The sequence below is a fragment of the Dipodomys merriami genome, unplaced genomic scaffold, assembly GCF_024711535.1.
Source record: "Dipodomys merriami isolate MVZ:Mamm:240054 unplaced genomic scaffold, mDipMer1.0.p SCAF_1, whole genome shotgun sequence".
NCBI classification, from domain to species: Eukaryota; Metazoa; Chordata; class Mammalia; order Rodentia; family Heteromyidae; genus Dipodomys; species Dipodomys merriami.
Window position 1 is genome coordinate 130,323,589 of NW_027202270.1, and position 13,694 is coordinate 130,337,282.

General features: G+C 43.6%; 1 protein-coding gene across 7 annotated transcripts in view; it reads right to left on the reverse strand.

Moving 5' to 3' along the window:
- Window positions 1–7,481, reverse strand: part of Sipa1l1 (signal induced proliferation associated 1 like 1) — a 332,505-nt gene extending 325,024 nt beyond the window's left edge. For 5 of the 7 annotated variants that reach the window (XM_070030941.1, XM_070030933.1, XM_070030924.1 and 2 more), the window contains exon 1: window positions 7,049–7,481. The gene's annotated coding sequence lies outside the window, so the exon portion shown is untranslated. Of the gene's footprint in view, window positions 1–6,635; window positions 6,655–7,048 lie in introns of those variants that run through there. The other 2 variants (XM_070030936.1, XM_070030930.1) reach the window with 2 other exon arrangements.
- Window positions 7,482–13,694: the final 6,213 nt, after the last annotated feature.

Here is a 13,694-nt window from a genome sequence, read left to right on the forward strand (position 1 = left end):
ACATGTCAACTATGCCAAGCAGATGCTTCCTGGTCTAAGCTTACTTTTTCTTTCTTTTTTCCCCCCAGTTCTGGGACTTGAACTCAGGGCCTAGGAGCTGTCCCTAAGCTTTTGTGCTCAAGGCTAGGGTTCTACCACTTGAGCCACAGCTTCACTTCAACTTTTTAGTAGTTAACTGGGGACAAGAGTCTCATGGACATTCCTACCCAGGCTGGATTCGAATTGCAATCTTCAGCCTCCTGAGTAGCTCTAGGAGTATAGGCATGAGCCACTAGCACACCACCACTTAAGCCTACTCTTTACTTATCTGATTATCAAATATAAGCCTAAAACTGCTACAAAAGCCACTATGTTTTCACCAGGGTGAAGGTTCAGAAAACAGAACCACCCATTAAGTTTCTTCATGCTACCCATCCACTTCCTTATACAGGGTATTGCCCTGCACTTCACTGTGATTCTCTACCCTCCCCACCTACTTGCTCACTGCCTCCCCAACAACTATCGACCCAAGTAAGACACTACTTTAAAACAATCCCACCAAAAGGGATTATTAGGGTGAGGTTCTTAAACTTTAAAAAGCCTTTCCTTGAATTGTAGACACTTCATAACCATCACTTTCCTACCAGAACCTTATTTTGTTATCCAATTCTTATGGTTTATTTCTGTTACAGAAGAGCAACACTAAGATCCTAATGCTCTAAAAATGAAATAACAATGAAACTCTGAAGACTCACAGGTATTTTTTTCTCAATCTGCAAAAGAGGGTTAGGAAGCATATATGAGCTTCTAAAAGCAGAACCTAAGCTACGAGACAAAGCCAGGTCTGCACACAAACATATACATACATACAAGCACTCTTAACTAGTCCAACATCAGCTACTAAGAAGTTAGATTCTGGCAAAGCACACTGGCATAATCTTCTGAGTGGGGCAATCAGAAGAACGTCTGGGGAAAAGAGAAGAATTAACCAACTACATATAGCCCTCATTTCAAGAGTGAGCATGTATTTTTGTCAAGTCTTCTAAACACAAGCAGTATGAATTTAGAAGAGCCACAATCAGTGCTTCTTGCAAAAATAATGAGAAGATACTGCCTTTCTATCCTCCCAACCACCAAGGGCAGAGGATTCAAGTAATAAAAGCCAAATACGGTATGAATATCCTCTGTTCATGTATAGTTACATTCCTTATAGGTATCTTTTAATAAGGAGATTCTCTTCTCTTTTTTTGTTCTTTTCTTTTTTGTACCAATGCTGGGACTTGAACTCATGGCCTGGCACTGTCCCTTATCTTTTCATTCAAGGCTGGTGATCTACCACGAGTCACAGCTCCTCTGCCAGCTTTTTTTGGAGATTAAAAGTCTCATGAACTTTCCTGTCCAGGCTGGCTTTGAACCACTGTTCTCAGATCTCAGTCTCCTAAGTAGTCAGGATTACAGGTACAAGTCACCAGCACCTGGTTCAAATGGTCTTCTGAAATGAATGTGATTTCATAGTTCATTTATCAGTTGCTTCACTGCTAGCATCATCAGGTTGTAAAAACAAATGGTCAGTCATTTCTGGGAATTAGAGAGTATCAAAGGAATTGCAAGATGCTCACAATATAGCCAACTAGAATTCCCATTTAGACAAATCATTTAGAAAACAAATTACAGAAAGATAAACACAGGGCTAAAATAAAAAAATACTGATCAGGCAGTGACAGACCATTTGCCTTGCATGAGACCCTTGGTTACATCCCCAGTACATCTATCCCACAAACACACACATACACACGAAAGTACTGATCATGTCAAGTCCTGACTACAGAAATGTAATCATTCAGCACATAACCCCATGCTTTGGGGGGTTATTTTTGTTGTTTTTTGGGAATATAGGGAAGGGGGCAGTGCTGGCATCTGAACTCAAGGCCTTCAGCTTGTAGGATAACACAATACATCTTGAGCCCTATCTCCAGTCCTACTTTTGGCTGAAAATGGAGTATAGCAAACTTTTCTGCCCTAGCTGGCCTTGAACTGAGAACCTCCAAATCTCAGCCTCCTAAATAGCTAAAACAACAGACACAAGCCACCAGTGTCAGGCTCCTAGGCTTTCTATTTCTTGATAGTCTTCTGAGTAGTTTAAAATTCATTATAAAAGGAAACAAGACTTAATGAACTATAAAAACGATAATGACTACACTAGTTTTGGTAGAGGCTTTATGGGAAAAGTACAGAGATAAGATTACCCAAATTCATTTTTGTGTCTGGAAAATGCACTTAACCTAGATCTGCCCTGGGGGAGAAGAGACAGAAAGGAATTCAATGTCAGCTGTAGCGGAATGTCCTGTTGCCTCTAGGTGACCCCTGTGTTTGTACAAATCAGCAACTCTCCTCTCCAAGCTGGCATTCCCCAAAGCGTACATTCTCCTGCCTCTCCTGAACTGAATAAAGGAAAATCTAACATTATGTAATTGCCTGTTTCCCAAAATTTAAAGTTAGGCATACTACAATCCTAATTAGAGGGAGAATTTAGTGTAACATGACAAGTAACAAATTAGAAATCTACAAACTAGAAATTCTCATCCAAGACCTCCAGAGGCAAAGAAAAACTTAGCCTTACTTTTTCACAGCATAACAACCAAAGCACTACTACTTATAAAGCTCTTGCTACTGCAGCCCTTTTTATTCCTCTATGTCATTTTAGTGTCATCTCTCTAGACCTTTAAGAAAATACTTCCACCTCAGGTTATTCTACTAAGGTCATAGTAAAAGGAGAAAATAGATGAAGACAGATAAAGCTCTCCCTACTCTCAAAAGATCTACCCAAGCTAAGAGGAGCCTGTAGCTCATACATATAATCTGAGGAGGCTAAGATCTGAGTTCAAAGCCAACCAAGGCAGTAAGTCTATAAAACTCTTATTTCCAATTAACCACCAAAAAAAAGCCAGAAGTGGAGCTGTGGTCCAACTGGTAGAGTGCTAGCCTTGAGCAAAAAAAAAAAAACAAACCTCAGGGACAGCACCCACACTACTGGAGACAGCCCCAGGACTACTACTACTACTACTACTACTACTACTACTACTACTACTACTACTACTACTACTACACACACACACACATATACCACAGAGAAAAAAAAAATCTACCCAGAGCTTTTTCTTGCTCTCCTGAATGTAAAATCAAATTACACTCTTCTTTCTCTCACTCAAATTACTTGTGTTGAAGACATCAGAAGAGCCAAGATAATCCTCATGTTTCTATCATTCACTCTAGAACCAAAAGAATGTGATATCTAATAATCATTTATCTTACTTTTAAGGCAAAAAGTGCCATAAGTACATGGGGTTTGTTTTTAATTATGCATAGAAAACCAACTAAAACTGCAATGACACCAATTTATTTCCAGTCCCCCAAAAATCAGAAGTACAGAGGACAGAAAGTTGGATTTCAATCTCAAGCATATGACATAGACCCCTCAGTGAGCCCTGTAAGAATACAGTAATGCATGCCTGTAATCCCAGCTACTCAGGACATTAAGACTTAAGGATTGTGGTTCAAAGCCACCCCAGGAAGAAAAGTCTTTGAGACTTTAGTTTCCAAATAAGCACCAAAAAGGCCAGAACTAGAGATAATGGTCAAGTTGATCACTAGCCTTCAGCACAAAAAGCTCAGGAACAATGCCCAGGTCCTGAGTTCAAGCCCCAGGACCCTCCTTCCCCCTCCTCCAAAACCCCCTACTCCTAAAAAAATCACCACTGTAAGAAACTGTCCAGAAAATGGTAGGTATCTGAACATTACCTTCTTCTGAAGGTAAATACTGGGCTATGTTATTTCAAACTTTTTAAATAAATTGAAAGTCAGACATAATTGCCTGCTACAAAAAACTTTTCAGGAGATATCAGGGTATCATCACAGGAAACAGAAAAGGTTACTACAAATGGCCCCAGTGCCCCAACAGTTCCACAGTCAAAGAACACAAGTGCTTTCCACCAGAATCATAGAAGCCAGCAGCACATCTCCCATGCAGTGGGACCCAATAAATTCTGCTTGACTCATCACAGATCTCAAAAGGATATAATAAGTACTGTTATGGGAGAGGTTAAAATACACACACGCACACACACACACACACACACACACACACTTTTGTCTTTTATTAAGATTCAATTTCTGTGATTTGAGCCAAATCCATGAGAGCTCTAGCTCTTTATTGTGGAAGTGAGCCTGCTCATCTTCCTTGGTGAAAGTCCCATTTGGTCAATGATCCAAAAAAATCAAATGTGAGTTGTCACCTGAAAACCTTAAGGATTTTCATAATTCATTTGTACACTGGCTAGGCCAACACAAATGATCATAGAAAGTTGGCAAGAAGCACATAATGATGTTATCATTCTTCAGTACTAACTTTCCACTAAAGTATAAAGAGTCTGAGAAGCTTTACCCTTATAGCAATTCAGTTCTCCTCATGTTACACAGTTGCATTACATTACAGTACATTTTTAAATTCAAAATGCAACTTAAAAGTACACATCGAATCTCTACCAGTACTTTGTATTATCTCATCAAGCAAGCTTTTGTTTCATCCTGGTAAAGGAAGCTTAATTAGTTTTCAAAAAATGCAAAAGGGGGGCTGGGAAGGTAGCTCAGTGGTAGAGCGCTCACCTTGCATGCTTGAGGCCCTGGGTTCGATTCCTCAGCACCACATAAGCAGAAAAAAAGCCGGGAGTGGCGCTGTGGCTCAAGTGGTAGTGCTGGCCTTGAGCTAAAGAGCTAAGGGACAGCACCCATGCTCAGAGTTCTGGCCCCACGACTGGACCCAAAAAAAAAAAAAAAATGCAAAAGGGAATGAAGGTGAAAGTCATTAAATCAAGATTATATAGAATCTTGTACAGACTATATAGAAACTGTGTACAGATTTCCCAGTTTATAGAACTGCTAGTCTCAAATAATCCCCAATCTACAACCTTCAGTGAAACTGTAGATTTTTTTAGCTATTAAAAAAAAACAAGATGAGATTATAACTAAAATTGAACACATAATCCCAAACCAAGTCTAAATAAATACAAAAGCCAGAGAATACCATGGAAAATAGCACAGTCAGAAGAGTTAAGTGGATTTCAATATGTAATTTCAGTGAAGTACTTTCAAACTACTAGCAAGAGTTCAAGCCAAACCTGCCTTAGAATTTTGAAATGAAATCACTACCTGACACTTGAAATCTAAAAAGTAAGAATGCTCTGATTTTAAACTCAAGGAGCAGGACCAGGAACTGCAGAGAAGCTAACAACAGCTACACCTACTGACTGTCTCCAGCCACTGGCTAAACTTGTTCTCTAAGTCAACTGAGGAAATATTGTGAGAGTCAATTTCATGAGTCCTTTAATGAGACAAGTAAGTCATCAGCAACACAAAAGCATTCATCCCTTCCCCCAAAAAGTCTTAATTTTCCCCTAAGCTCTTATGTACAAACTATTACCCAAGTCATTTTAAATGCAGTTAATCACTGCCTTAGAATAATGTATATTCCACAAAAATGCCTTAGTAACAATATTCTAGTTAATAACTAGAATGCCATCTTAGTTGGACACATCAGTGACTGTAACCTGCTTTAACTTAAACCTTTTAACTGAGACTTACTGCTATTACCAGTACTTTGTATTATCTCATCAAGCAAGCTTTTGTTTCATCCTGGTGAAGGAAGCTTAATTACAGCTTTCAAAAAATGCAAAAGGGAAATGAAGGTGAAAGTCATTAAATCAAGATTATATAGAATCTTGTGCAGACTATACAGAAACTGTGTACAGAAGCCGTTTGGGAGGATTTAATCTTGTACTTTTCAAAAAAAAAAAAAAAAACCTGCCAGAAAAATCTTCACCGTGGAAGATATTCTTTCTATATACGAGCAAACAGGGGAAAGTTGACACTTAACTCCCACAGAGTACCAGTATAAAAACAATGGCTTTAAGATTGAGTCAGAGTTTCAACATGAAAGGCTTGCTTTATAGAGGAAACAGCCACCCCGGTTCATCCAGATAGACCTGGAAACGGATGAAAGTAGACACCTTTCACTCTGAAATTTGCAGTGCATCACTGGCTCCAATTTAGAAATATAATCGTATCCTAAGTAGTCTGAATTTCAGTGAGTGCTGCTTCTACCCGTCATGAAAAACTAAAATCTATACGGTAAGTGCAATCCAGGAACAATCCATGCCCAAAAGCTTCCCTTCAAGACCAACGACCACAATTCAGTCGGTTCAGTTAGACATCATCTTCCTTCCAAGTGGGCTGCTTCCCTTGTCTATCTTCCAAACCGTGAGCCCCGATGAAATTTCAGCCCACCCAATGCAGTAACTTGTCCAGGAAGACGTGCCGGGGAGCGATTTAAGAACCTTGAAAACTGCCTTTAAGGTCAGAAGAAAAGTTGGAAACGGGGCGAAGGAAGAAAAGTTCTTTACGCAGCCCCTCTCTGCACTGACTTCCTCCAAGGCAAGCACGCACGTTAAAGCATCCCCGGATTTCACCCCCCCCTCCTGAGCCCCAAGAGGGAAATGAACCACCACGGGCCCCGAGCTGAACCTCTTTCATGATCCCACAGTTAACCCACTTGGCCTACCCCCCACACACACACACATACACACAACCTGCAGCCAGCTCACCAGGGCGACTGAATGGGGAAGGGTCGCTCCGCGGGGAGGAGAGCCTCAGGACCGTCCGCCCGCCCGGCGGGGGGGGGGGGGGGGGAGGGTGGAGGGGAGGACGCGGGTCTCCCGGCCTCCCGAGGCGCCCGCCCGCCGCGTACTTGTGCAGATTCGGATTCCGAGGTGCGTGCGCGCGGGCCCCGGTCGCGGTGCGGCCGAGAGTCGCCCCCGCCGGGCTGCGCTGCCGCCACCACATCGGAAATCAAACTTTCAACGCCCTCCGGGTGCCTGGCTCGGAGCCCCCCCCCCGGACTCGAACCCCTGCCAGAGACAGGAGTCAGGGCCCGGGGCTAACGGCAGTCCTGCACCCCCACACTCCCTGCCCCGACCCTGGGAGGGCGCGGGGTGGGGTGGGGGAGAAGCCCACTTACCGCTGGGCCCGGCCTCCCGGGGGCCGCCGCGTCCGGAGCGCGTCCCGGGGTGCTGTCCCTGGGGGGGGGGGGAGAGAAACCGTGCGGACGGTCGGGGCCGGGGTACCGACGGCCGGGGTCTGGGTCGGGGAGCTGACCGTCCCGTCGCGCTCGCCGCCCCGACTGCCGAGCCGAGTCTGAGGGAAGCGGAGGCGGAATCAGCCCGGCTCCGCGGGGGACCCGGGACGCCGCCGCGAGCAGCCCGCCGTGGCCGAGCCGCCTGCTGGGGCCCGGGCTCCGGGACGGAGGTGCGTCCCCCGAGCATCAACTATTGTCTGGGCGCCCCGGCTCGCGCCGCCCCCGAGGCTCGGCGCCCCTCATCCTGCCTCCCGGCTCCCCACAGCGAACGCGCCGAGCGGCGGCGGCGGGAGCGGCGAGCGCGGGCGGAGCGCAGGGGCGTCCGGGCGCCCGGGTCGGAGGCGGGCGCGGGGCCGAGGTGCGTGCGGAGCGGGGGAGGGGACAGGTAACCACCGGCCCGAGCCGGGAGGCCCGGAGGACCCGGGGAGGGGAGGAGAGAAAGTGGGGAGGGAGCCGGAGGGGCAGGAAGGGCTGAGGTGATGGGGGCGGCCTCGGGGGCCCAGACCTGGCCCTCCCTGGGGCCCCTCTTCCCGGGGACTCGGCGCCGCACAGACTTTTCGCTCACACGCTCACGCTTGCAACTGAACTCGTTCACAAAGTTGCCGGCGGTGGCGGCGCGGCTCCCGCCCTTCCCCTCCCCTCCCGGCATCCCCGCCCCATTCCTTTCCCCTCCTTCGCTCCCTCCTCCTCCTCCTCTCCACGCCCCCTCCCCGCCAAGTCTCGGGTGAGATCACCGCCCGCTGGCTTAGAGCTGCGCACAAATCTCGCGAGAGAATAGGCAGAGGTGGAGAGGGGGGAAGTGGAGAGAGACGAGGGGGAGGGGAATCGCGGAACTCCTGGTTGCCATGACAACGGCAAAGCCTTGGATTCCTGTGTCTGGCGGAAGACCAGTGCAGTTTTCACCTGCCCCCCCACCCCCACCCCTTGGCCCAACTCCCTTCCAGTAGAGAAGGAAAGCTGGGAGCTGAGGGAGGATTTTCCCCATTAGAGAGGAAGGAATCTGCAGACCAACTTCATGGTACCTGACCAAATTTAGCAAAGAAGGCTCTGGGACCATAGAAGCCAGCTTTATCTCTACTTCCAAATTTCTACTATGTATTCAGTTTATCCACTTTCCCCGTCTAATCTTATCCCATTCCTACACGCCATGCTTTCCACCTTCCCTAATATTAGATAGACAATGTCTGCTTTTAAAATTTAAACAGGTAATCCGGATCCTCAGTACTTTCCTTTGTCCTTAGAGTACTTATGTTTTATATGTAATTTTCTGCACTTCAGTGGGGTTTTTGAATCCTTTAAACAACACCCCCATTTTTTTTCCTTCCCAGATTTTTTTCAGGGGTTACAATCCCTCCTTTCTCCATCTTTGTTTCTGTAATCATGGATGGTAGAAGTGGAGGGGGGAGGTCCCGTGAGAAACAAAGCATTTTAAAAGATCATCAAGCCTCCTCAGATGCTCTGTGTGTGTGTGTGTGTGTGTGTGTGTGTGTGTGTGTGTGTGACCAAGCAAGAATACTGAAGCGTTAACTCAGGGCCTCCCACACTTATCTTTTTCACTCAGGGTTGGTGCTCTACCACCTGAGCCACACCTCCACTCCCCCTCAGATATTTTTGTAACTGCTGCAGAATTCTATTAAGGTGGAAAATGAAATCTTCTCATCCTGTTACTTCTTTTACTTGTAGAAACTTTCCTGTGTGTGAGGGAGGTAGATACTTGCTGCCTAAGTAAAGTAGGTACTGTTATTAGAAGTTAAACTTAAGATTTAAAAAATAAATAAAAATAGATTCTAAGGCATGTGAAGTATATGTTGATTTCAAAATAGGATCCATCTATATACATTAATATGAGACACCATCACTTAACTCAATCCCATAAAACTAAAAACCTAACATAATTTTTTAAGTGGTAGGTAAAATCAAGAAATAAAGGTTTGACTCCTTCAGAAGCATTTAACCTCTTTCACTCTACATCTGTAAAATTAGGGGATGACCCACACTTTAGGTTATTACAGCTTTAAAATTCTATAGCACTTAGACCTATAAAAGTTCCAATAAATTACAGATATTTTCCTGATACATCAAGCAATATAAAGCAAATGTTGGCAATTTTTTCATATTGACCTTTAAGTTTTCTCTTGTCTCATCTACAAAACCAACAGAAATATTAATCCTGTTACAGTCATTACAAAAGTACTTTTGACTGCGATTTGTTTTTACACTAACTCAAAACAGATTTCTTGTTTTTAATAAATATGCCAAATTCAAACCAAAGATCTAGACTAACTACATCCCCACTACCTCTAAGCTAACTATAAGAAGGAAAAAGGGTGGTAAGGAAAAAAGGAAAGTCTTAGATTCACAGACCCATGTGTTTAAAATCACATTTTTACAAAGAAACACAATGGAACATTACCATCAATCTTGTGGATTTGTTTTATGGTCCAACCCTTCATAACATAGCTCAATATTATAAATCAGTTGTTGCTCATTTTACTCTAAAAATAATTTTGCCCTTAAAAGTTCACTGCCAATCTGTATCCAGCAGCACTGTGCAATTTCAAGGCCTTTTATGACTCCCAGATACCCATTTGAAACAAATGACCTAAGTGCTAGCCAAATCTGTTAAACTTTCTTCAGTGCTTCTTATGAAGCTCAGGAGATAGTTGTTGGATTTCAAAGTCCAACAACATCAACTTACAAAGGTAATTTCCCTAATCTTTACACACAGTCAAATAGTAGAATTGCCCCAGGTATCTAAAACTCTTTCCAAGCTTTGGACTACTTACTTACCTACTCCTTGGTTTTTCTGGAAATATAAAAACTGAAATCCACCAAAGCTGAGCATACAACCACACATACTCTGGGTCAAGAACTCCCGCTATATTCTTTTTGGCCTCCCTGGTGTTTCAAAGTAGCAGATGAGAGGCAGCCGCAGCACCAGAGGGAAAAGGGGAAGTGGAGATTTAGCCAATCACAGAGCAGATCTCAACCTCTTGCCTACCACTCACTCCACTCCTCTAATCTTCTGGGCCTCTACCCCTTCCACTGACACAGGATCAGCAACTTCCTACTGATAAGAAGAACAGCTAGTCGTGTATTATATTACCTCCTCCCTATCTGCTAGTTTGTTAAAGCTTCATTTCCCTCTGGCTGTTCACTTTTGCTCCACAGAACACCCTAACACATGGAATATAGAACAAACTTTTGAAGTAGAAGCAGGCTCAGCAAGGAAATTTTATAAACATACATAATATGTATGTATTTTTAATATCACAAACATTTATATTTGCAGATTTATTCTGGCTTACTCGCCCTTTAGCATGCAGTTCAGAACTTCGCCTTACTAATATCCTGAAAGTGATTCTGCACCATTGAAAAGTCCAAAAATGCCTCCCAAACCATCCAAGACCACTGGTTAAATTTCATTAGCTAGGCCTTATATAACTCCACCAGAATAAAAATTTCTTTTTTTTTTTTTTTTTGCTCATTTCCCCATCTAGGTAATTGTATTTATTACAAGTTTAAAATGCCAATGACTTCATACTAAAGTAATTTTCCATGTTAAGCAATTACAAGGAAGGAAGCGACTACACTTTCCTGTCACTCTCCTACTCCATAAAGGTCCATTTCATCTCTCCTTTAGCTTCATCAAATCTCTGCTTGTTACTCACCACCAATGGCCTTGTAATGCTTCTTTCCTTGGTGAGACAGAGCCATCAAAAGAGGACTGAGCACACACACCTACTCTACCTAGAAAACTACCTGCATCTGTCTGTACAAACACTCTTCCTCCTATCATTTCTGGTGAACTATTGGTGCTGACCTTTTGTTCTGAATACTAGTCCCATCTTCACTAACTCAAGGACATAAAGTCAGCAAATTTTCTATTTCTGTAGAATCAATTCTAAAGTTGCAGGAATGCTATAATGTCTGCCATGATAAATAATAATAAAATACTTTCTATATGCTCTATCTGCTCCAGTTTCTCTTTACCTTTGCTGTTTTCAATCCTCTCTACCACCTCTACTCTGAGCTGTCTTTCACTCCCTCGAGGCCATGGAAATAGGTATCTCCAGAAATATCAATGATGCTTCATGGCTAAATCCAGTGCTCAGCTGCTCTGCTCAGCTGCCTGGATCCCATAGCAGCTGGAGGGGGCTGAGTAAGCTCACCTTTGAAACACTTTTCTACTGTGGCTTCTAGGTGAAGTTCTAGAATTCCTTTCAGTCTCCAACATGCAAACACAAGAAGGAGGAGAATACTTGGACATCTTCTCTTTGTGTTTTCTGACCCTCTGGCAGACTAATGACAGGCCATCATCTAGATACACACTGCTCCCAGATTTTCCCAGGCATCCCTGCAAACCTCGCCCATCTCTTATTCATTGTCTCCAGATGGTTATACACCCAGAATCTCAAACCTCATAAGCTCCAAGTATCCTCCCAAGCAAGTGCCTTTTGACAGTCTTCCTAATCTTAGTCAAGAGTGCCCTCCCAAAGGTTCAGAGGTTTTGATCTCGTTTGGTTTTTTTTCCATCTTCTCAGAGCAAACACCTGATATTCATCCTTAACTCTCTTACTTTTTTCATACCCCCTCAGACAAACCCTCAGCAAATATTCTTGACCCTTTCTTCAAAGTATGTGCAGAATCCAATCACTTCCCACCTGTTACAACTCTACCTCCCGGTTCAGGTATTTCTTACCTGTCACAATAATCTCCTTATTGGTCTCCATAGCTAGTTTACCTACTTCTGCCTTCTGCCCCTAATTATTCTATATAGAGGATCCAGAGTGTGAACATAAATCAGACTGTGCCATTGCACTGTTCAAAAGCCTTCCTGGGCTTCTCAAGTCACTCAGAGGAAAAGCCCAAATGTATATTCTGGCCCAGAGAACTGCATAAATTTTTTCTTTGGTATCCAAGAGGAATTGGATACTAAACTTCCTAGTGCTTAAGTTCCTTATATAATGTGACACAGAATTTGTATAAAACCTAGGCAATACCTTCAGGAATACTTTAACTCATCTTTGCATTACTATACTTATCATATTGAATATGTTATTAAATACTATATAAATAAATGTTAAACTACTGTTTACTAAGACTTGTAGATGTTTAATAGAGATTTTTTGATTAATTTATTTATTTTGCCGTGCTGAGGTTCAAACCCTAGGCCTCCCACATATGCTCCTATATCCCTAGAGCTAATAAAGACACATTCTTACCTTTCTGATTTGCCAGGTGCAGGGACTCGTGCCAATAATCCCAGTTACTTGTGAGGTAGAGTTAGGAGGATCAAGTTTTGAGGCCAGACTGGGTGAAAAGTTAGGGAGATCCCCATCTCAATGAAAAAACATGTCTGTCATCCCACCTATGTGGGAAACTTAAGTAAGACGATCATAAAGTTGAAGGAACAAAGATTGAAGGAACAAAGCACAAGACTGTGCCCCCAAATAACTAGTTCAAGTGGTAGAGCACCTGTCTAGCAAGTGTGAGACCCTGAGTTCAAAAGTAGATATATATATATATATACATATATACATATATACACATATACATATATACATATATATGTATAGATATTAAATTTAAATTTTTTGCCAGTCCTAGAGCTTGAACTCTGGGGTTGGGCACTGTTCCTAAGCTTCTGTGCTCAAGGCTAACACTCTACCACTTGAGCCACAGCTCCACGTCTGGCTTTTTGTGGTTAATTGGAGATTAGTCTCATGGACTATCCTGCACAGGCTGCCTTCAAACTGCGATCCTCAGATCTCAGCTTCCTGAGTAGCTAGTATTATTACAAGTGTAAGTCACCAGCACCCAGCCAAAAGCATACTTATATATGTACATATCTGTATTTTTTTAAATCAAATCTATTGGATGTGAAACCTGCAGATATGGAAGGTCAACTGTATTGCTCTCTGACTCTGTGTCCTTTTTCCTTTCTACCCAGCCACAGTGGTGTCTCTGCTTCTCCCCAAAGGCCTCAGGTCCTCTCCTGCCTCTTGGCTTTGCATCTGCTGCTCCCTCTGCCAGGAAAGCTCTTACCCAGTAGCTGCATGACTCACTCTCCAAGTTCCTCTAGCTGCTCTGTACAGAGGTAATTGTGTTGGTCCTTTGCCTACTTACTTTTCAGTGCTCTCTCTTCTGCTCTATGTTGCAGCAGGTGCACATCTCCTCCTTAGCTTCAGGTTCTACTGGATGAGAACACCTTCAGGCTGAGCATGGTAATACCTTCCTGGTGGCAGTACCTTCTCTGAGTCGGGCTGGTGGTGGTGGTCAGTGGTAGAACAATTTTAACCTAGCATAAGGCCCAGGGCTCATCCCCTGCACCACAAAACAAACTCCTCTTGGTTGTCAATCATCCTGATTGGCTTTGTACCCCTTTGTGATAGTTTCTTTGTTGTTTTTTTTTGTTTGTTTTTTTTGGGGGTCCAGTCGTGGGGCCTGAACGCTGGGCCTGGGTGCTGTCATTCAGCTCTTCAGCTCAAGGCTAGCGCTCTACCACTTGAGTCACAGCGCCACTTCC